Consider the following 22623-nt stretch of genomic DNA (forward strand, 5'->3'; position numbering starts at 1 on the left):
AGCTGCCAGTATAATATTGAATAGCAGTGATGAAAGTGAGCTTTCTTGTCTACTTTCTGATCCTAGGGAAAGCTTTCAGTTTTTCACCATTGCGTAAAATGTTTGCTGTGGATTTTTTGTGAATGCCCTTTATCATGTTGAGGAAGCTACTTTATGCTCCTAGTTTCCTGGGCAATTTTATCATGAAGGGGTTTTGGATTTTGAGAAATGTCTTTTCCTGTGTCAGTTGGGATGGTTATGTATTTCATTCCTTCATTCCTCTAATGTAGTGTATTATTTAATTGACTTTCTTATGAAACACCTTGCATTCTTGAGATAAATCCCATGCAATCATGGGGTATTATCCTTTTAATATGCTGTTGTGTTCACTTTGCTAGTATTTTGTTGACATTTTGCATCAGTGTTCATAAGGGGGATAGTCTGTAGTTTTCTTGTGGTGTCTTCATCTGGTTCTGGTAACAGAGTAATACTGGTAACATAGAATTAATTAGGAAATGTTCCCTCCTTTTCTGTTTTTGGAAGTTTGACAAGGCTGTAGTAGAAGTGGAGCTTTCATACAATCCTGGTGGAATGTAAAATGGTGTAGTCACATGAGGAAGGAGTTTGACAGCTTATCAAAAAGTTATATTAGTCAGGGTTCTCCCAAGAAACAAGCAATAGTATCTACGTAGAGAGAAACTATTATAAGGTATTGGCTGATGTGATTGTGGAGGCTGAGAGTCCCAGGACTGGCAGTCTGCACTGGAGATGCAGGAAAGCCCAAGGTGAAGTTTGAAGGCCCGAGAGCCGGAGAGCTGACGGTCTAGGTTCCAGCTTGAGTCCAAAGGCCTGAGCACCAGGAGTGCTGAGGGCAGGAGAAGATCAATGTTCCAGCTCAGCAATTAGGTAGAGAGCAAATCCCATATGATCCGGCCATTCCACTCCCAAGAATTTACCCCAAGAGGAAAGAAGTCATAGGTTCATACAAGTTTTGTACATGTTTATAGCAGTACAAATGGGACACCTTCCAAATAGAACCCCTTCCAAATATCACATGAATTTATTGCGTTGGCAAATCGTAACCTGGAGCACAGAGGGAAGAGGATTCTGAGAAGTGAAGTCCTTAGCTTATTCTCTGAAATGCAGAGAAAAACTTAGAAGGCTTTGGGGATGATTCCAAGTTGGTAATAGATAATCCAGTACAGATAAATAATATCATATTCAAATGTTCAATCGTCCTTTATTATATATGCATATTCTATATATGCATCTCATATTCTCATATTCATCTCAAATTCAAATTAATTATGAAATTTTAAGGGTTTAAATGTCAAGTCTGATTAAGCTTTGCAAGTCAAACTGTTTATTAATAGTGACAAATATAATAATTTAAAGTTTTTCTCTTTCCAAATAAAAAGAGAGGACAGTCTCAGCTATCATTAAAAATCTGTGGGTATTTCTCCATACCAGTATTTGTGTGTAGCATGCTGATTTTACCAGATTAGAAAAATAAAAGACTCACACAAAAGAAGGAGTGGCTGACTTAGATAGCTTGAGACCGGTGTGAAAACAGAGAATCTCTCAGGATTCAGGTCCAAGAATGTGCACATTAAAGAAAAAGAAATATTTCAACTGAAGCTTAAAAGGGAAGAAGAGACGTCTGCCTAGGGAGACAGAAAAATGTGTGTCTTCTGTAATCGTTCTGTTATTTATTACATAATACCGCCTTAGCTGTTATTCGAAAGGGAAATATTTTTCAGCAGAGCCTGAAAGTAGGAGGTTGAGATTTTTCAAGGTTTCTCCTCAATCAGATGAACAGAACAGCAGTTCTGTCACCAGCCAGGTGCAGTGAGTATACATCCAGTTTCACATCCTTTTTTCTGAGAACTTCCTCCAGGAATTCAATAGAAACAGATTGCAGGTGACAAAGCCACTAGATTTTAAAAACACATTCATTGAAGCCAAGTTTGCTGTTTAATAAAAAGTAAAGAAGAAATCAAAATTACTTCACCTAGGACACTTCGTTGTAGGCTACATATTAAAGATACAAAGAGACTGAAAGTAGTTATTTTTCAGGTTTATAAATAACACACATCTTTCTACTTTCTAATAAATTGTATAGCTCATAAGTCAGCTGATGTAACATGGTTAGTGAAGGAAGACATGGTAGATAGTCTAGATGTGTCCAGGGAGATAGCCAAACCTTTTTATGAATCTAAAAAGCAAATGATTCCTTTCCAATATTCTGAAGATATTTGTGGATGAAAGTCATTTAAAAATAATACCATGTTTTTCATAAAAGAAGAGATAAAATTGGCCTCTTTCAGTTGGATAAAAACTATATTTCACTCTATATGATAATTTTTAAAGGTTAATGTAGCACCAGAGGATGATAAACTGATATAATGGTTTCAAGTTAAAAGTTTTGTTCTCTTCAAAAATATAAGAATTCTTGAAGCATCACTGCCCTGATTATTTTTAACTATTTGACATGTTTATACTCTTTACATAATGCTAATTCATCATGGGAAAAATCTTCTTGGATCCCAACTTTTAATTTCTATATAAGTGCTCTCACTGCACTTTGTATATCTTTACTTCTTATAAACTCTATGTCAAAAAGCACAATTAGATCATTTATTTTCATTGTTTATATTCTCTTTCCCTTTACATCACTCCTCACATACTTAGAAATGATAAAAAATAATGGGCAAGGAGAATTTCATCTGTAGTTATCCAGTTATCTAAATACATAACTTGTATGTACCATGTTGCATAAATCAATCCAAGACTGTCTTATAGATTAACTCAAAAATTTTGAAAGAAATACTCAAATTTAGTAGATGTGTAGTTGAAATGAGTATTTTCTTTGAAAATATGTGATTATACTACAGTAATCATATAACTTTATGTTTATATATATGGTTTATATAATAAATCAGATAATTTTAGTTCCTGTCTTTCTTTGATATAAACTTCTATTCTTGCCCCCTAAGAAGTTATTTGGGATAAAAATTCTTGGCAATAAAGACACACTAGGATTTGTGAATTTGGGTCTCCTTTTTGTGCAGTCTTCATCCTCATAATGCTTTTCAAATCCCTTTCCAAACCAAAGAGACACATTTTTTTTCTGTTTGGCTAATACATCAGCATTTATAAATCTACAATGATCTGGGCCCTTGACTAGGCTTTTTCCTGTAAATATATAAAGAAGAGGGAAACACATAGTCATTATTTCTGGATTTCATTTCAAAGCATCAAGCCTGAAAATGCTCCCCAAACTAAGGAGTCAGAATAGAGCCAAAGTGTGAGAGCCAGAAGCAAGTAAATGGATCTACATCAGAGCTGGAAAGGTTAAACGGAAACCAGGTGTGAAAGTGACCAGTAAAGCAGTCATAGCAAAGAGCTGCAGGTTCAGGAGAGATGGATTCTTCACCAGTTAGGGCAGTCACCCTCAAGCTTTCACACAATGACATTTATCATTCAGCCTGGTAAGGGATGGAGGCTGAGATGCATCAGACTGGAGATACTGATTACATGCTGCTCTTTATAGCAGCATTCCTCATCATGAGTCCACTTACAGAAATAGTGAGCTTCTTGAATTGTCAGACACTAAGCGAAGTAACTAAAAAATATGAGCAAAAATTTAGATTAAATTTTTTTTCATAAGGTAGGTGTTACTATATCTTTTTTATAGAGTAAGAATTTTGAGAATTAGCTTTCTGAAGAAAGCAACTAAACAATCAAGCAAATATACCACCTAAAAAAATGGCTAGTGATACATCTTTTAGTGTCCATTGGCTATTTATTAATAAACTAAAAGACTGTTTATTGGCTGTTCACTTGTTTGTTTTTGTTTACACAAACATAATTTTTTATTTTATTTTTCCAGCTTTATTAATACATAATTAACAAATTAAAATTGCATAAATTAGGTTGTACTATGTGATGATTTGTGTATACATTGTGAAATGATCACCGCAATCAAGTTAATTAACACATCCCTCAATTCATATAGTTACTATGATTTTCGTTTTTATGTGTGTATATATGTAGTGAGAACATTTAAGATCTATTTTCTTGACAAATTTCAAGTATGCAATACAGAATTGTACAGTGTAATCACCATGCTGTACATTTGATCCCAGAACTTATTCATCTTATAACTTACAATTTATAATCTCTGGCCTGAAGAACTCTACATTCTATAGTCATATCACATACATACAACACAGCACACATACACACACACAAATACTAACAAAACTTAGCCTCACCAATATATTTTTCAAATGTTATACAAATTCTGTGGATTCTGATACTCATTCATTTTATATATATATATTTTTTTATTGAACTATAGTTGATTCACAATGTTGTGTTAGTTTCAGGTGTACAGCACAGTGATTTGTATATATATATACATATATATATATATATATATATATATATATATACATACACACACACACATATATATATATATATATATATACACATACATATATATATTCTTTTTTAAGATTCTTTTCCTTTACAGATGATTACAAAATATCGAGCATATTTCCCTATGCTATAGTCCTTGTTGGCTATCTATTTTATATACAGTAGTGTGTATGTTAATCCCAAACTCCTAATTTATCCCTCTGCCACCCCTTTCCCCTTTGGTAACCATAAATTTATTTTCTATGTCTGTGGGTCTATTTCTGTTTTGCAAATAAGTTCATTTGTATCATGTTTTTTAGATTCCACATATAAGCAGTATCATATGATAGCAGTCTTTCTCTGTCTGGCTTACGTCACTTAGTATGATAATCTCTAGGTCCATCCATGTTGCTGCAAATGGCATTATTTCATTCTTTTTTATGGCTGAGTAATATTCCATTGTATATATGTACCACATCTTCTTTATCCATTCATCTGTTGATGGACACTTAGGTTGCTTCCATGTCTTGGCTATTATAAATAGTGCTGCAATGAACATTGGGGTGCATGTATCTCTTCTAATTATATTTTTCATATATAGATATATGCCCGGGGGGGGGGATTGCTGGATTATATGGTAACTCAACTCATTCCTTTTTGCCGAAAAAAATATTGAAATATATTAGGCTGCCTGAAAGTAAAGCAGAGAGTTGGAACATATGAAAAGGAGGGAGGGAGAAAAGAAAGGACGGAAAGAAGGAGAAAAGGAAGAGAAAGAGACAGGGACAGAGGGAGGGGGAGGGAGGAGAGAAAGAAACGAGGAGACTGGAGAGTTTGGGAGCAGGAGAACTAGGAGGAAAAGGAGTTTGCTAAATGGTGCTTTGAGGGATTACCATACGCTAAAAACTTTCCACCTTTATTATTTAACCTCAGAACAATCTAGCAAAGTAAATATTGCACTTTGTATATTTTTTTTTCAAAAGTCACTCTTTTTTTTTTTTTAATATATATATTTATTTATTTATTTATTTCTAGCTGTGTTGGATCTTCGTTTCTGCGTGAGGGCTTTCTCCAGTTGCGGTGAGCGGGGGCCACTCTTCGTCGCGGTGCACGGGCCTCTCACTATCGCGGCGTCTCCCGTTGTGGAGCACAGGCTCCAGACGCGCAGGCTCAGTAGTTGTGGCTCACGGGCCCAGTTGCTCCGCAGCATGTGGGATCTTCCCAGACCAGGGCTCGAACCCGTGTCCCCTGCATTGGCAGGCGGATTCCCAACCACTGCACCACCAGGGAAGCCCTGTATATTTTTTAATGAGGGCAACATGGTGAGAGATGAGATTTACACCAGGCTAAACAGAAAGTAGGAAAGTCAGATTCTAGTTTGGCTTATCTGCTTCCAAGACACCTGCCCCCTGTCACACAGCACACTCTGCAGGGACTGTCTCAGTGTCCCTGACCTCATACATTTGATGGTATTGATCACATCACCCTCCCAGTTCTGTGGAAATGTAATCCACACTGATCTCTTTTTGTTTCTCAAAATTTTGGAGAAAACTTTTTTTAAAAAGAGAGAAAAAGTTCATAAGCCTTTACTCTCTGGAGAAACCGATGTATAGAAATGATATAAAAATAAAATAACAATATGATCTTAATGAAATAAATAGGAAAGGGTATTGCAGGAGGAAACTGAGATATAGTTTGAGCATGAGAGACATATATTCTCTGGGATCTGTCAACTAAAATGACTTATAAAACATGGACAATAATCCAGCGACTATTGCCAAATATGCAACTGGAAGAAGTACCATTAATCATCTTTTAAAAAAAAAATCCTCTTGTAAATCAGTGTTATAAATTAAAAGAACTCGGTCTGCAACAACAATTTCTCCCTGGACATTTGCCCACAGTAAGTCACAACTACCAAATTCTGTGCTTTCCCTCAAGTGTCAAGCCCATATTCCTGGGCCTGCTCCCTTCTGGACCTTCTCACTAAGCTGTTCACATCAGGCTTAATACCCACATAACTGTCTTCTTTGGCCAACAGTCAAAAATTGGTCCAATATCCCTTCACAAATATATATGCCTGGGTTCTAAAAACAAACTCAACTTATGACCACTGATAAGTTGACTTCTGGTTGATATGTGTGCACTTTATTATTATTACATTTAAACTAACCAAAATGTTACAATTATTCTTTAGTACTTATAAATCTTATATGTAATTAAAATTTAGAAATATTAATCATAATAATTCTCAATAAATTAATTAATCTTTTAGAACATCTGTCAAATTAGGATTTAAATGTAGCAAAAATCTAATTAGATACTTTGGAAAAGGTAGACATAAGCCATGGATGATTTCATATCATTAAAAATAAAGCAATTTAAAAAAATTATTCAGAAAAATATTAAGCAAAAAATTGAAATAGTTTTTAATACATAGATATATGCATATTTCTACCTGTATGTGTGTGTGTATTTAAAGAGGAATACTACTGCTTTGTGATAAAAGAACAGTCCATTAAAACCCTTAACACTTGTGAAATTACAGTAAAATGAAGTCAGAATTCAATGTGGATTGAGAATCTTTTTTTTATATTTTTTGTGAGCAATTCAAGTTTTTCTTCTATTAATCAACGCTTCATATACAGGAAGCCTCTGTTTCTTACTTGTTCAACGTGTGTTCTAAAACCACACTACAGATTTATCATAAGCCATGATATGTGTTGGGAAACACCTCCCAGTTTATATTTCTTGAGAAATGTTTTGGCTATTCTCAGCCTTTTGCTCATCTATATAATTTAAAATATGTTTGTCAGTATTCATCATAATTTTTATAGATGCTCCATTAAGGGGCTTTCCTGGTGGCACAGTGGTTAAGAATCCGCCTGCCAATGCAGGAGACACGGGTTCTATCCCTGGTCCAGGAGGATCCCACATGCCGCGGAGCAACTAAGCCCATGTGCCACAACTACTGAGCCTGCGCTCTAGAGCCCACGAACCACAACTACTGAAGCTCACGCGCCTGGAGCCCATGCTCCGCAACAAGACAAGCCACCACAATGAGAAGCCCACGCACTGCAACGAAGAGTAGCCCCCGCTCGCCGCAACTAGAGAAAGCCCGCGCACAGCAAAGAAGACCCAACGCAGCCAAAAATAAATAAATAAATTTATATAAAAAAAGAAATTTTATTAAATATACAGATAAATTTGGAAAGATTGATCATGTTTATGATATAATATTTATACTTATGTTTGCATTTACCTTCTCATATATTTAGGTCTTTAATGTATTATAAAACTTTCATACTGTTTCCAAAAATTCTGGCAAACTATCACTGCAATATTTGCAGATACCTTATATTGTACTATCACTTTTTACCTTGCTGTTGCTATTAGATTTGCTATCTTTATTTAAATTGCTTTTCTAAGTCTTTTGCTGATGTATAGAAAGGATATATATATATATATATATATATATTCCTTATTTATAAAATGCCAAACTTAATTTCCTAATACTATGCTGAGAGTTTTTACACCTATATTTATAGATGAACATGTCTGTAATTTAAAAATATTTTTTGGATTTGTGTTCAAAGGGTCAAGAGACTAAACAATCGATTGGGAAATGGTTTCTCTTTCTCCATTATCAGAAAGTTTATGGCAGCATTCACCTTTGTAAACATCTGGGCCTGTGTTTTGTGGGAAGATTTTTTTAAATCCAGTGGTTCACATGTAACTAATCTGTGCTAGACTTATCCAACCTATTTCCTCCTTCAACCAGCTGTCGTGGGCTAATTTTTTGTGTGTAGAAAGTCGTGTGTTTGGCGCAGCTCCCTAATGAAGTGACATGGAGTTGGTTATTCACTGACTACAATTTTTTTCAGTCATTTAAAAAGCTGATTTATGCTGTGATACTCCCTTTTCATTTTCAATATTTTTGTCTAAAATATTTTTTGTTAACTGTTGTAGAGTACCAAGTTTTGGCATTGTCACTCCTCTTTACTGCATTTTTGTTTGTTATTGTATTCAAATGACAAGATGCCCATTTTTTCCCATACACATTTGGAATCAATATGTTTCCCTCCCATTGCTGATCACTTTTAATGTTTTACATGCATACTTACCTTAACAATTTGTAAAAAACTGTACCCACATTGGGTCCTCCCCCAGAATAAGATATGAACTTTAGAGCCTTGGCTCTTGGTACCTCTCTCTGACTTACCTAGTGTTCTTGTCTTCAGTTATATTTTTTTCATTATCTCCAAATCAAACACTCTTTTCGGTGTTGTAGCTATAAGCACTGGAGGTTTTTTTTGTTTGTTTTTTTTTGTTTGTTTTTTTTAGGTTTATCTGCTTATTTACCAAGGTTTTTGCCTATCCTTCCGTCAGCTCAGACATTCCTTCTAAAATCATTGTCTTTTTTCCTTAAATCTTCTCGATTCCTAGTTGCCAGTTAGGTCTTACATTTTCAGCTTGGAGTTGTCTTCTGCTGAAATTGGCGACATCCCAGATCTAGTTACAGAGCTGGTTCACGGATGGGTGGGTTCAGGCCCTACTCCTGGGCAGTGCCTGTGTCTTCTCCCTAGGAAGTAACATACAAGAAACAGAGGGAGAGCAGCAGCTTTCTATTTTTCTGTGAGCAAAAGACCCTCATTGCTTCTTTCACATTTTGAAAAGTGTTCATGTTTTTAATCTTCTCTTTTTACGATTGATTTTTCTATTTCTATTTATCTTTTCTATGTGTTTGGAGTGATGCATATAGAATATGGCCTAAAACGAAAACCTTACATTACTTTTATTTGTAGTTCAGTAAAACCACATTAATAAACTTTGAGCATTTTCAAATATTATAATCAATCAGTACTTATTATTTTTAAACACAGAAATAATAATGTCTTGGTAAATAAATAAATGAACAGTATAAAAGAGAATCTATAGATGCAGAACTATCTACAAAGAGTAGTCTAGAGAAATATGTTTACCTCATTCACATGAGAAAAGATTATCTCCATAGAGAGCTTCTTAACACCTACATTCTGTTGCCTGTATCTTTTTAATTATGTGAGACAAATGAGAAATTGGCATACCCTACAGAATCTTATTATACTGAAACTTATCCACGTTTAGCAGTGATTTTAGCAAAATAATTATTTTCTGGCTTTTGAAAGTTTTGGCTGTTGGTGAATTCTTCTGGCTATTGGTAAAATCTGAAATTGTGAATGAGGTTGCTATAAAAATAAAGTTAGGCTTTTTAAATCCAATTTAAAAATTCATGTTTACAGACACAGTAGTGAATTAGGCCTTCAGATTTCGAATACCATGTTGTAAAGATTTTCTCTTTCAGGGCTATCCACCCTCCAGTATGAGAAATGTTTTCAGCTCAAAACATAAGTGACTAACATGCCTTTTATAACTTTAGGGAAATGTGGGATTCATCTTGTATAATAAACTGATGAACATAAAATAAAATAAATAAAATGATAACCAAATTTCTTGACAACCACATGGCCCTAAAATAAGCTTACATACTATATAAGAAACTTACATTGTGGTAATGTACCTCAGACAAAGTCTTGTTACTCTTTCTAGTATGCATTTGTTCTTTAAAATGAGATTGTCAGTCACTGTTTACAATTGTAGAGCCATTCCATATTTTTTCCTTATTTTTCCAATGAGCAAGCAGCCCTCAGCTGTATTACCAGTGCATTTGGAGGCATTTGGAGTGGGTCAAACAAGCCTTCTAGTGCTCTGTACTCTAAGAAGTACCCTGTTAGCCCTATCCCATGTTTGAAGTAATATGGACACTTCTAAGACCACCAGCTCCTTGTGCTGGTGGAGCTATTTGAGGGTAGTATTGAGTTGATTCTTTTACTGGCCTGGAGGGTCCCTGCCACCTGAATGAGAAAAGCTCTGAATGTGAAGGTGCTGGGGGAGATTTCTCCTGTGCCAGGTGCCTTGCCATGGTCTTATTTTCCTGACTAATTCTTTCTAGATCTGGTCCCCATAATCAGGCCAGTTTCTCCTTTTCCACGCCTTGTCTCCTACCAGAGTGTGTGTGTGTGTCCTTGCGTGTGTTCTCATATTAAGTTGTAAACTGGCACCATCCTCACTGTTCCATGTAGACCTGTTTGATATCCTACGAAAGCCTTTACAACACCCCCTTGATTATCCATGCCGGCCTGGAATCAGGCTGCTCTTCCACATCTGGCTTTAGTTGTACCTCGGTGGTCACTTACCATATCCTTGATTGTCGCAACATGCAGGCACTCTCCTAAGGACTCCTTCCCCAGAGAGCTTGTCCTTCAATCATTGCTGTTGAAGGACAATATTCATGGTGACTGAGGCCTTAGGCACTTTCTACCATAGATATGTTTGTTTGGAGAAAATAAAATCCATATGATTGCATCCCTATTGTCAATTTTCTTAAACTGTTATTCTGAAAAAAAATATTTATTTTGTTTGTACTTATTTTTTGTGCCCTGTCACTATTATTGTCCATTTATTCATTTAACAGTGAGTCTGAGGGAGATTCTTTCCAAAAAGTGTAGTGTGGAGACATCTGGTGGTCTTTCCGCAATATTCCATTTCACCATGTAACTGTTCATATTGGTTTATCAGATTTATAAATGCTGTACCATTCTATATCAACATTAAGTTAGGAAAAAGCTAGATCATTCTTCAAAAAATGCATCCATAGCATCAATAATGAGGATCAGTTTCAAAACATAAAACATATGACAACATATGACAAGTTGCCTTTTGTGAAACACAAAGTTTTCCATGCCTATGAAGTAAATTTCCAAAGCAACATTTAAATAAGTGCTTATCTGACCTAGAACATATCCATGCTAGGGGAGAGAAAATCCTTCAAATAATAAATATTAGATTTAATAGTAACAATTATAATTATTGCAATGCAATTTATTTAATAAATGTTCTATATGTATTTATTGGATGTATTACAGACTTTCATTTAATATTTTGGGTGAGTTAATTTATATCAAATGAAATTTATGTTATAATAGACATTGGAAATTATGAATTCATCAAATAAATATTTTTATGATGCATAATGAAATAAAAGAAAATATTGAAGGTAAATTTGCAAAATAATAAGAAAACAACTTATATGTATTTAAACACAATTTCCATACTAAGTTTTAAGGAATGAGGACATATCTAAGTCTCTGCTGACAGTCATAAAATAACTCATTTTTCCAATTACATAAATTGTTGCTACAATGTGACATTTCATAAAGTGACCTTAGAAATTATTGAGAATAATTTGTGTCTAAAACAGTCTAAAACACTGTTTCAAAAGTAATTAATAACAATGAATAAAACAATTCATGGTTATTAATAATTACAATAATAATTTCCACTAATTTAATACTAATAAGTGGCAGGCTATAAATTTCATGAAACCCTATGAGGTGAGTTCTAATTTTATAAAGGCTTAGTGGAGTTCAGCAAGAGATAAATTACATGCGCAAAGTCACATTAAGTTCCAGAATGAAAATCAAGTATTATTTTTTGCTATATTTTAACAATGCTAATTTAAGTGTGTGTGTATATATATATTTATTTATTTATTCATTTATCAAAATTTGTAATTGATATTTTAAAGGAAAAAATCTATTTTGTTTGTGTAAAGTAATAACATATATGAGCTTTTTATTTAAAAATAGAATTTGGTTAGCATCTTAAATTTAGCAGTGCTCTACTTCTTTTTAAATTTCAAATCAGATGCAGGCAAAGTTGTAGCTCACAAGACTGAAAATGAAGACTGACAAATATTTATCTAGATCTCTGATAGGGTGAAATAACTATGAGGCAGATTGAGAAAAATCCATGCAGACTTCAGAGTACTGCAGTCTTAAGTTTGCATGAAAAAAAAAAAAAAAGAAAAACAAAAATAAAGTATTATGCACCCTCACCATCAAATCCTAAATCATAGATCTGTGTATGAACAGTTAAGGAACCAGAAACTCATGCCCTGCTCTGACTTCTGGGGCACATTGAAAATGATGCAGAAAAGTGTGTATCTCTCCCTATCTTCTTTTTTCTATATTTACCTATTCAGAGGAAGAATAAGAAAACTAAAGGTCAAAAAGTTGAAAGGAACTGAGAAAAATCTAATAGCAGTGATCTGTTTTATGAGAGATTAAAATCTCCGTGGAAATCATTTTATGTAGCAGCATAAATAAGAACAACTTTGGTAGAAATACAATGAGCCTTGTAGTTTTCTCAAGCTTTGCTTGAGTATGTAAGAATGAAAAATACATATTGCTGGATACATGAAATAAAAAGCATGCTTCACTTAATAAAGAAAATTGTTAAATAAAATTATGAGCTGAAAATAAAGATAGCATGGAAGTCAGACAAGGAAGAGTCAACAACTAAATGATTGGTCTTGAATGGTGCTGCAGAAGAAATAAATAAAGATATAATAGAAGAAAATATTCCTCAGCTAAATAAAAATCTACAAATGCAGACAAAAGTGTTGATGCATAGCTTGACACCTTTACATCGTCAAATGCAAATAGTTTCTTGTAATCATGTCTGAAGTGAAATTGTTTTGTGTGTTAATCTCCAACATTCCTCATTATTTATGATAAGAGCAACTCTATCATTAACTATGAACAGATGAAGTTTATTTTTCATTAATATAACTGGCATCTTATCCAAAGGAAAGTCAATCAATCTGAAGTTTGAACAGTTATAAAGCAAAAGTTAATAAATATGTCTGGGTATTTTTTAACATGGGTGTCTGTTTATTGGCATTCATTTGGCTGTCATAATTCTGATGTTCAGAGTGTACAAGCTAAGAATTAATATTTAGAAAATTGTTAAATAAACAAATTCTGTTTCTTCTGAGATCTGATTCATTTCACTTGAATTGCTTTTTAATAATACAGATAGAGAGAAAAATATTTCTACTTTTCAATGAGCTTTTTCAATGAGCGTGTTGTATCAAGTAAATACTTGAAGTTATTTTAGAGTTATTAAATGTGACTACTACTGAAAATTGCCTTACTTTCTCTATTTTTAAACACAAAATATGATGATGATTTACTGCTAAAAATAGTGATATTATTTTGATTTCATATATTATATAATTTAAAGTCACACTATTAAAAGGAGTTTGGAAGGAGTGGGATTGATATATATGATGATATACGGATATAGTATCAGAATAAAAAGAGTCCAATAATAATAATATAACAAGTGGCTGTAAAATTAAATTTCAAATAGAATTATTGAGTAAGTCTAGATAGAAACCATTTTTCAAAAAACTAGAATTATTGGTTTTGAGTGCACATAGAAAGCTACACATTTCTTGACTCTGAAAAAGAAATTACATCTCTTCATTCAACAATATTTATTACATCACTGTTTATTGAGTTTTACCACGTGTCAATCACTGTTGTAGGCACTAGGAATATACCAGTAAACACAATAAATGAAAATTCTTGCTGTCCTGGAGCTGCCATTCTAGTATAAGGATTCATTCTGAAGACTGCACCAGCCCCTAAACAGTGTCTGATACATTGCCTATACTCATCAAAGACTGACTAATTGATTGATTGACACCTGTGTGAATGATAAAATTAATAAATAAAATAATTACTCTTTTAGTTTTTCCCAGACCACTTCATCTGTCATGGTCATATCCACTCCTGTACTCCTGTACAGTACACCCATGAAGTTCTCCTTGGAGTCTAGCCTATGCCTGTTTTTTGCTTTTTGACATCTTTTGTTAATATACCACCTGCTCTAGTAGATACTGGGATCAGAACTGCCACCCCAGTGAGTCCAGAAGGCAGAACATCAAGCCAAAGCTTATTCTCAAAACTTAAGATCTCACTGTTTGTCAAATAAGCTCAAATATGACTGAGGAAATATGTTCAAACTAATTCATATTTTTAATAAAATTTTATCCTTTAATTTTTGTCTTTTCAATATTTCATAATATTTATTTATTCCATTTATAGAATAATTTGAGGTTATCTTCTTGGGCCAGTCACAGAAAATTATTCATAATGTGATGGTTCTCCTTAGTATATTATCAAATATAATAGGGAACTGAAATGTTGCTTAAATGGAAGCAAGACATTTTTCCATCTTACCAAATCAGCTTGATGTTTAAATACATTTTATGTAAATTGATTCATCTTATTTTTAGGTACATGTAACATTCCTTAAAAAATATTTCATTACTGCAACCATTCAAAAGAGAAGAAGAATTTACTTTTATGGTGTATAGTAGAAGATCAATAATATCATAAATAACAAGTTGTGTCATATATAAATGATGAGAATGAGCAAGTTGGATAATGATTTCATTAACTCATTTTAATTGTGACTTGGGGAGATGAAGATGCAGACAACTTGGTGTATGTGTTGAAATATGTTGTGTTAAAATATAATGAGCTGTGAATTATATTTCTGAGTATTACTTTTGGATTCCTAGTGAGATGGTGAATTATGCGAGGAAAGTGTGACACCAAACCAATGCTATTAATCTGTAGACCAGTAAATGACGAGGCTCAGAGTGTGGCAATTTAAAATATTTTATAAAGAGTTACCATAAATGTGAATGCTTTGGTAAAATGAAATGTCATGTCTTCACAAGTTTGAGTCATATTTAACTGATAATCATTTGAATAGTGCATTAGAAGTATTGTGAGTTTCCATTTTGCTGTTTTCGGCTGTTTAACACTAACTTTATTTAACAAAGTTAGTCTCTAGATTGTTGTTAATATAAATATTATTTTCCTGGGCTTATCATTTGTTTATATGTTTGTGTTATGACTATAGAACATGTGAAAACTAAATCAAGACTATAAACTTGGATAAAGCTGTGTATTGCATCTTATCAAACATATGGATTTTCATTTTTAAAGTTAGTTTTAAGGACTATTAACTTTTAATTCTAGAGTCAGGTATTGGTCTTATATAGTTGTAGGTAAAGTATTCTATTAACAAATTAGCAAATAAAAATAAATCATTTTGTCTGCAGATCATATTTTGGTAGGACTAGGAGAGATATTCTGAATACAAGACTATATGTTTGATAAGTATATCATGCAGGTGAGGAAAAGGCTGGAAATTAGAGGCCTGGCCTTGAAAAATAGCACTTAGGTTAAAATATTTTATGGTACAGGCTCTAGGGTCAAAATATTAGGATTCAAATTCTAAATCAGACATCCAGTAGGTATTTAACTGTGAACAAGTTATTTAATCTTTCTGTGCTTCTGTTCCCTTATCTAAACACGTGAATACTATCAGTACCTACCTTATAATTCTGTTGTAAGGATTACTGAGGACTTGTCAAAGGCCTGTGTATGGTAAACGCAGTACATTTAACCATTATTATCATCAACATTATTATTAAAACTATACTATATGCAAGATCCATTTCTAAATGCCTGATGAAATAGAAAGATGAATAAATCATGATCCCTTCTCAAAGGAGCAACTCCATGATTAAAATTATGATAATATGATCAGATCAGTATCAGCATCAGCATTTATCTCTTCTTCAGACAAAAATGTCATGAAAGAATGAAAACGGAATTTAAATCAATCAATCCATAAGAATGCAGTGAAACTAGAAAGGCTTCTAAGAGTACATTTCACAATTTTAAGAATTGCTGAAATAGTTTAAATGCCAACATTATTAGGTTTATTTTTTAAAAAGCAAGTAGAAAGACAAACTAAAACCCAATAGATGCACATGAGCAGACAACTGAGGAGGTAAGACAGTTCCAGAGATCACTAACTTAGAGGTAGCACAGCTATGGAGTATGTAGGATTCCTGAAGTAACCAGAAGCATAATTTATGAGGGAACTCTCTTTTAGGAACTGAGTGTGTGTTCATACTCCATCCACCTCGCTGAATGGCAAAAAAGTGCAGTATTGGCTTCCAAGATATGGCAGTGTAAGTAAACATGACCCAGGGCTGGAGAGTAGTGTTTCATCCAGAAACAACCTACACTTATAAATACAACCTACCCAGCTATCCTCCCCCACAATCAGAAGAAGCTGACTACAGTACTAAGGAGCCAATGTACATTTCTCAAATATGAGTATACAAAAATCAATAAATAGTTTATCCAGTCACTACAATAAACAGAGAAAAGCTAAAACCAGAGGAAACTCATATAATGTAGTCATAATCACTATAGTCAATTTCAATGGATAAGATATTATACCTATAAAATAAGAATAACTTCCTATGAATAATTAATATCAATAATATTGGGAATACAGAGTGATCATAATGTGATCATCTAACTAAAAATTAATAGCGTAGAAGAGCAGAGCAAATATAATTGAAAAGGAAACCTGTTATATTAACTAAAGTAAATCTAGAACACAGAGCAAGTTGTTAGAAGTAAGAAGCAGAAATATGGTATATAATTCCCATAGCACTTCAGGAAAAAATGGAACAAAGACATGACATCCATGATTTAGTAAATTGAAGGGAACAACAAAAATAAGATACCAAGACAGAGGTAGCCCTTCAGCTTTGTTCTTATTTTTCAAATTTTTCAAGAAGAGTAAAAATCTTTAAAATTTTTTTCTTGAATATTCTAGATGACTGAAAACTTCAACTTGTGGTATTATATACACATACAGAGTGATACAGGGAATTAAATATACTTTATTTGGATTGCTCAATCATTGATTTTTATTTATTTAAATTGTACTATGTTTAGAGAGTGATAGGATGACAAACAACTGGGGTATTTTCTTTAACATATTCATCATGTAATTGAAAAATTACTTTGCCATTATATTGTCATAGATAAAGAAAAAATATATTCTCCATCCTGATATTAAATTTAATCTTGATTGTTTTTCTAAAGTATCTTCCAAATAATGATCTAGTATTTTCAGATTTCTTTTTTAAATTAGTTTATTGAAGTGTGATTGACATGTAAAAAATCTGTACATATTTAATATATATAACTCGGTGAGTTTGGGGAGAAGTACACACCCATGAAACCATCACAACCATAAAGGTCACAGACATAACCAATCACCTCACAAAGTTTCTGCCAACTTCCATTATTAGTAGTACTTTTTTGTGGTTAGAATACTTAACATAAGATCTGCTCTCACTCAAAATCCAAGTAGTTTATGGGGGAAATTTAGGAGCTAGAGCCAACTGTAATGCAAGCCCTTATGTCCTATTTCCATTTCCCAATACAGCTCTCATTTGCCGAGTTGGAAAGGATCCAATTCATATAGGAATTTTGGATTCTGGATGGACATAAGGTCCCTTGATGACTCTTTTTATTATTGTTTTTGTATGGTGATAGTGGTAGTGATCGTTAAAATTTGTTTTTCTCCAACTAAGTCACAGTGAGAATCCAGCAACTGACTTTCAAAGGGACTAGTATTTCATATAACAGATTTAGGGAAGTGATAGTTCTTGAATTCCAAATTTGGGCCTTATATTTCCCCTACATGGGCCTTTCAAAGGCTCTATGACATGAAATAGACACCTGAGATATTCAGAGTTGTTTCTAGGTGATGTGTGCTAAAGAAGGCTTGCGGCTTTCTCTCGGGCTTTGCAGCTATTGTTCACTATCCCAAACAGCAAAGATGTCATTTTTAGCAATTTAGAGCAAAAGATGAATATATATTCAATCTCTGTAAGATCTTAATCATGTCAATTAAATTGTGTTTACTAATATAACCTCTAGAATCAATCTGTCCTTTGATTATCCAAGTCTGTGGCTTAAATAAGAGTTCATCAATTCAACAAATAGATATTGAAAACCTACTGTTTGTCATGTCTTAGCAGACATCCATAAGTAAAAGGAATATTGATTTCTCAGAGAAGCACAGATGCAATTATCTTCATTTTGTCAAACTCCCTATAGGTAGTTTTGGCTTGAATCACTTCTGCTGGCATTAAGTATGTAAATGTTTACATTGACACTGTCCTTGCTGGGGCACTTTCACAGGCTGTGTTTTTTCAGTGGTTACCAGTTTATGCTATGCTCTATCCATTTAAGTTTGGCTTCTTCCCATGCACATGATTGTAATAAATCAGTTATAAAAGTACAGAGACAGGGAAACCACCCTAAAAATTACTTGATTCCTTTTTTTTTAATATATCATACAATATTAGAGCAAGTCATCAAACTTTCATGACTCTTTTCCCATAATTTCTAAAGTTTAAAGTAGTTGCACTTCTAGTTTTTTAATAGACAGATTACCTCTAATACTGTATCTAAATATTTCTGAATGTTTGAACCTTATATTTGGTCTAGACCATGTGAGTTCAGGCATAATTAATGTGGTAATGGAAGGAAAGATAATTGGTGTTTTTTGTCTTCTTCCAACAAGACCCCTTCTGAACTGTACTCTTTTAGGAAACTCTCCTTACACTTAGAAAAATTAGGATAAATTAAAATAGTATGATATATATACTCCCTTGCTGTTTAAATGCAGAGAGAAACAATTATAGTTATGATTGGAATGCTTCTTATTTGATACTGTTCTTGTATTGGATTTGTTCCCAAAACTTTTGAACTGGTAAAATGAGAGTTTGCCAAGGTTTTTGTTATGGCTGCAACAAAAATCGGAAATTTAATTTGCGTAGTACTACATTAACTTCTTTTACAATTTATAAATTAAATTTGTAAATGCACCAGTAAGCTTATTGTTCTTTTAAATGTTATTATTCCCAAAGCTGTGACCAAACCCATTACTTAATCTGGGCAATATTGCCAGGACCAGACACTGGGGCTTCAGATTGTCTTTCTTTAGCCAATAGTCAAAATTTCTTTCTCAGTAGGCCAGTCTACCTTAAAACATTTTCAGCAAAAAGGAGATAAGTTTTCAAAAACAGATTTAAGAAAACGTTTTCCTTCTTTTAGAAGGAAATGTGTCTGACTGGTTAGATTATAGAGTCAAAAAGGGCTTTCCTGAAGCAGCAAGGGTCTTGATACTTAATTCAAAGATTTTTAACAAAGAAATAATGGCCATGCACTTAAATTGATTCAGGCCAAAAGGTATGTCTTAATGGTCAGGCTTATAATTTGAATTTTTTGCCCCGTCAATATATCAAGTTAAAAATCTTTTACCACCTACAAATGATAAAAATGTGAAACAGTTCATTTTTCTATCCTAAATCTCTATACTTCCTCTAATTCTGCTTGGATACTTCCTTACTATACTTTATCACTTATAGGTATAGGAACCAGCTTAACTTCCTAGCATTCTATCTGAAAAATATCTTGTCCAAGTCCACAAGTTCAGTGAGTATGCTTACAAGTTACCATAGACAAGTGTCCTACCAATTGTTTTACCACTGCTTAACTCATTTTTTAAAAAGCTGAAATTGATAAAATAGAAACAAACAGAATGAAGGAAATAGTTAAAAACAAAGTTATTTATTTGAAAAGACTAATTAATGAATCCCTGGCAAGCCTGATAAAAATAGATAAAATATTCAAATACATACCTGAATAATCCTGTTACTAAAGAAATTGAATCCATATATAAAACTCTTTCAACAAATAAGGCATCAAGCCCAAGTAGATTTGATGTTTTATTTTCCCCCATATTTTACTGAGGAAGAATATCAAATCTACTGTATCCTCCAGAATGTGGAAATCTTCCAAGCCTTTTATCACTTTCCTTTTTTTAAAAAAATTTATTCCTCCTTCTCCCACTTTTTCCTCCATCTTTTCTTCCTTCCTTCTTTCCCTATTTTCTTTACTACATAGTTTTCAAGATTTCCTAATTTGGTTGAAATGCTTTAGTTTAAAGAAAATTGGAATAGTCTAATCATAAACTTTTGGTATGGAAGTCATTTATAATGATGTCACCAGTATTTTCTTATTCAGGGCAGTATCCTATAGCTCAGCAATGATGTTTTAATAGTATTTTTTGTAGTCTATATTATATCATACAAAATAATATGATATATTTTTCTTTCCTTTTAAATCCATTCATTTATTCTGATATAATTTTGTTAGAATTTTCAGTAAATTTCCATTACATATATAAAGATATAATACTGGAAATATTTAAAAATTAAAAGAAATTAAGGCCAAGGTACTGATGGGAGACCAATGTAAAATCTGACTGTTTCTTCAGTTGTTTTAAGATTTTGGAAATATGCTATGAATGGTGAATTAAAGTAAATCATAAATATTCATAAGGCTATAAGTTGATCTTCTTTGTGATTTACTTTGACTTCCTTTTTAGTGGTTGATGTAAAATTTGGCAGGGAGTATGGGTTAGAAGCAAGAATAATGAAGCACAATTACAGCCAAAATCAACAATAAGTTAACCCTCATTTAGATACTACTCATGTTTAGTTACCTTTATGGATAATTATATTGAATAAATTATTTAGTGTTACTTTTAATAAACTATTTTTATAATGGATCTCTTGATTAAATTTAATGACTGGAGGTAATTAGCTACAATACAGATATCACAGTTAATTAAAATATTTGGCTACGTGCATGGATGAGTGTATCTTTATGACCCAGAATGATCTTAATTGTTGTCTAAGTACTTAATTTTAATATTGAGTTTAAGTGATTAAACTATACATTTGGCTAATATCATGAGAAATGATTCATGAGAAAAAGTTAAATGGAGCATAGATGTCAAAATTTTATAAATCAAAAATATATTACTAAATTGAATATGACAGGTTAACTTCTAATATTTTGCTTATCCTTCAAGCTATAGCTCTGGAAGCAGAAGAGAAGAAAGATCTCAAAATTTCTAAAAAGTCTTATATCTAAAAATTTGGTAGCAATACAAAAATAGTTAATTCTTTCTATTTACCAGCATGTGAAAACGAACTGTCAGAATTAACTCTTTTTTTTTTTTTTTCAAAAGAAAGTTTTAACTCCCGTGGAAAATTAGCATTTTTGTTTCCCTAAGAGTTATTATGCTTTATTTTTGAATAATAATGGTGATTTTTATATATGTGGATATTAGAAAAAAATTTGTAAAATTCATAATACCCAATTTTGTGGTCAAGCAAGAACTCATAATATAAATCACCACTAACTGAAAAACATTGTAAGGTTGAACAGGAGATTTATTTTTTAGATTCAACAAAAGTTTTTTAAGCACTTACTATATGCAGGGTCTGTTCTGAATATGGGAGATATATCATCTAACTAAGCATTCATGTAATTTATATTCTAGCTTGTGGAAATAGCCAACAAACAAAATAAAAATGGAAATATATAGTATGATAGAAAGTAACATGTGAGTTGGAGAAAAATAAAATATAGAAGGCGAATATGTGTTGAGAGAAGTTGTAAGTTTCAAAGGATGGGTTAGGGAAGGTGTGAAAATGACATTTAAGGAAAGATCTGAAGAATGTGAGGGAGTGAGATGAGGTCTTCAGAGGAGAGAACGATGCAGAGGGAACAGCAAGTGCATGTGCCTTCAGGGGGAGGGGGTGTTTTCTGATGACACACCAAGAAGAGCAGTATGATGAAGCGAGTATGGAAGGGGGTGTTATTGGGAGAAAAATACCGGGAGTGGATGATAGGTTCTTTGGCTTTTCATCTGAGTAATATGGGAAGCCACTGAAGGTTTTTAGAAAAAGAAATAAATAAGTACATTTGACAGGACGTGGTTGTGTTGAATACAGACTAAAAGAGGGCACAGATAAGGACAGGAATTGAATTATTCAGCTAAGAGAAGATGGTGTCTTGACACAAGATGTATCGTTTAGATCATTAACAGTGCATGGACACTGGATATACCCTGAGGATTATCTGATTGAGAAAGTAAGCTTTGAGAAAAACAATGTCAAGAATGATTCTAAGTTTGCCCTGAGGAACTGAAATGCCAATACATGAGACAGAGAGACAGCACAATTAGGCTTCCAAAGCAAGGTCAGGATTTAAGCTTGTAACATGCAAATATGTGCTACCTATTAAACATCCAGGTACAGAGATCAAGTAGACAGTTGCCTATATGAATTAGTAAATTAGGGGAAAGGTTTAGGGTATAGATACAAATTTGGGAGTTGCAGGCATGTATATGGCATAAAACACATGAGACTGAATAAAAATCACCAAAGGAGTGAATGAAGATAGGGAAGAAAAAAAGTCAGAGTCCTCAAGCTCAACTTTAAGTTGTTGGAGACTGAGAAAAAGCAGCCAAAAAAAATGGAGGAAAACAAGGAGTGAAGACTTTCTGAAACCAGGTGAA

At 33.0% G+C, this 22623-nt stretch overlaps 1 long non-coding RNA gene across 1 annotated transcript; it reads left to right on the plus strand.

Moving 5' to 3' along the window:
- The first annotated feature begins 369 nt into the window (after nt 1-369).
- LOC118906932 lies at nt 370-22121 on the plus strand. Its single transcript, XR_005022625.1, has 3 exons — nt 370-433; nt 4559-4563; nt 22111-22121. It is a non-coding gene; the product is annotated as an uncharacterized LOC118906932 (long non-coding RNA).
- The last annotated feature ends 502 nt before the right edge of the window (nt 22122-22623 follow it).

The sequence above is a fragment of the Balaenoptera musculus genome, chromosome 14 (assembly GCF_009873245.2).
Source record: "Balaenoptera musculus isolate JJ_BM4_2016_0621 chromosome 14, mBalMus1.pri.v3, whole genome shotgun sequence".
Lineage (NCBI taxonomy): Eukaryota > Metazoa > Chordata > Mammalia > Artiodactyla > Balaenopteridae > Balaenoptera > Balaenoptera musculus.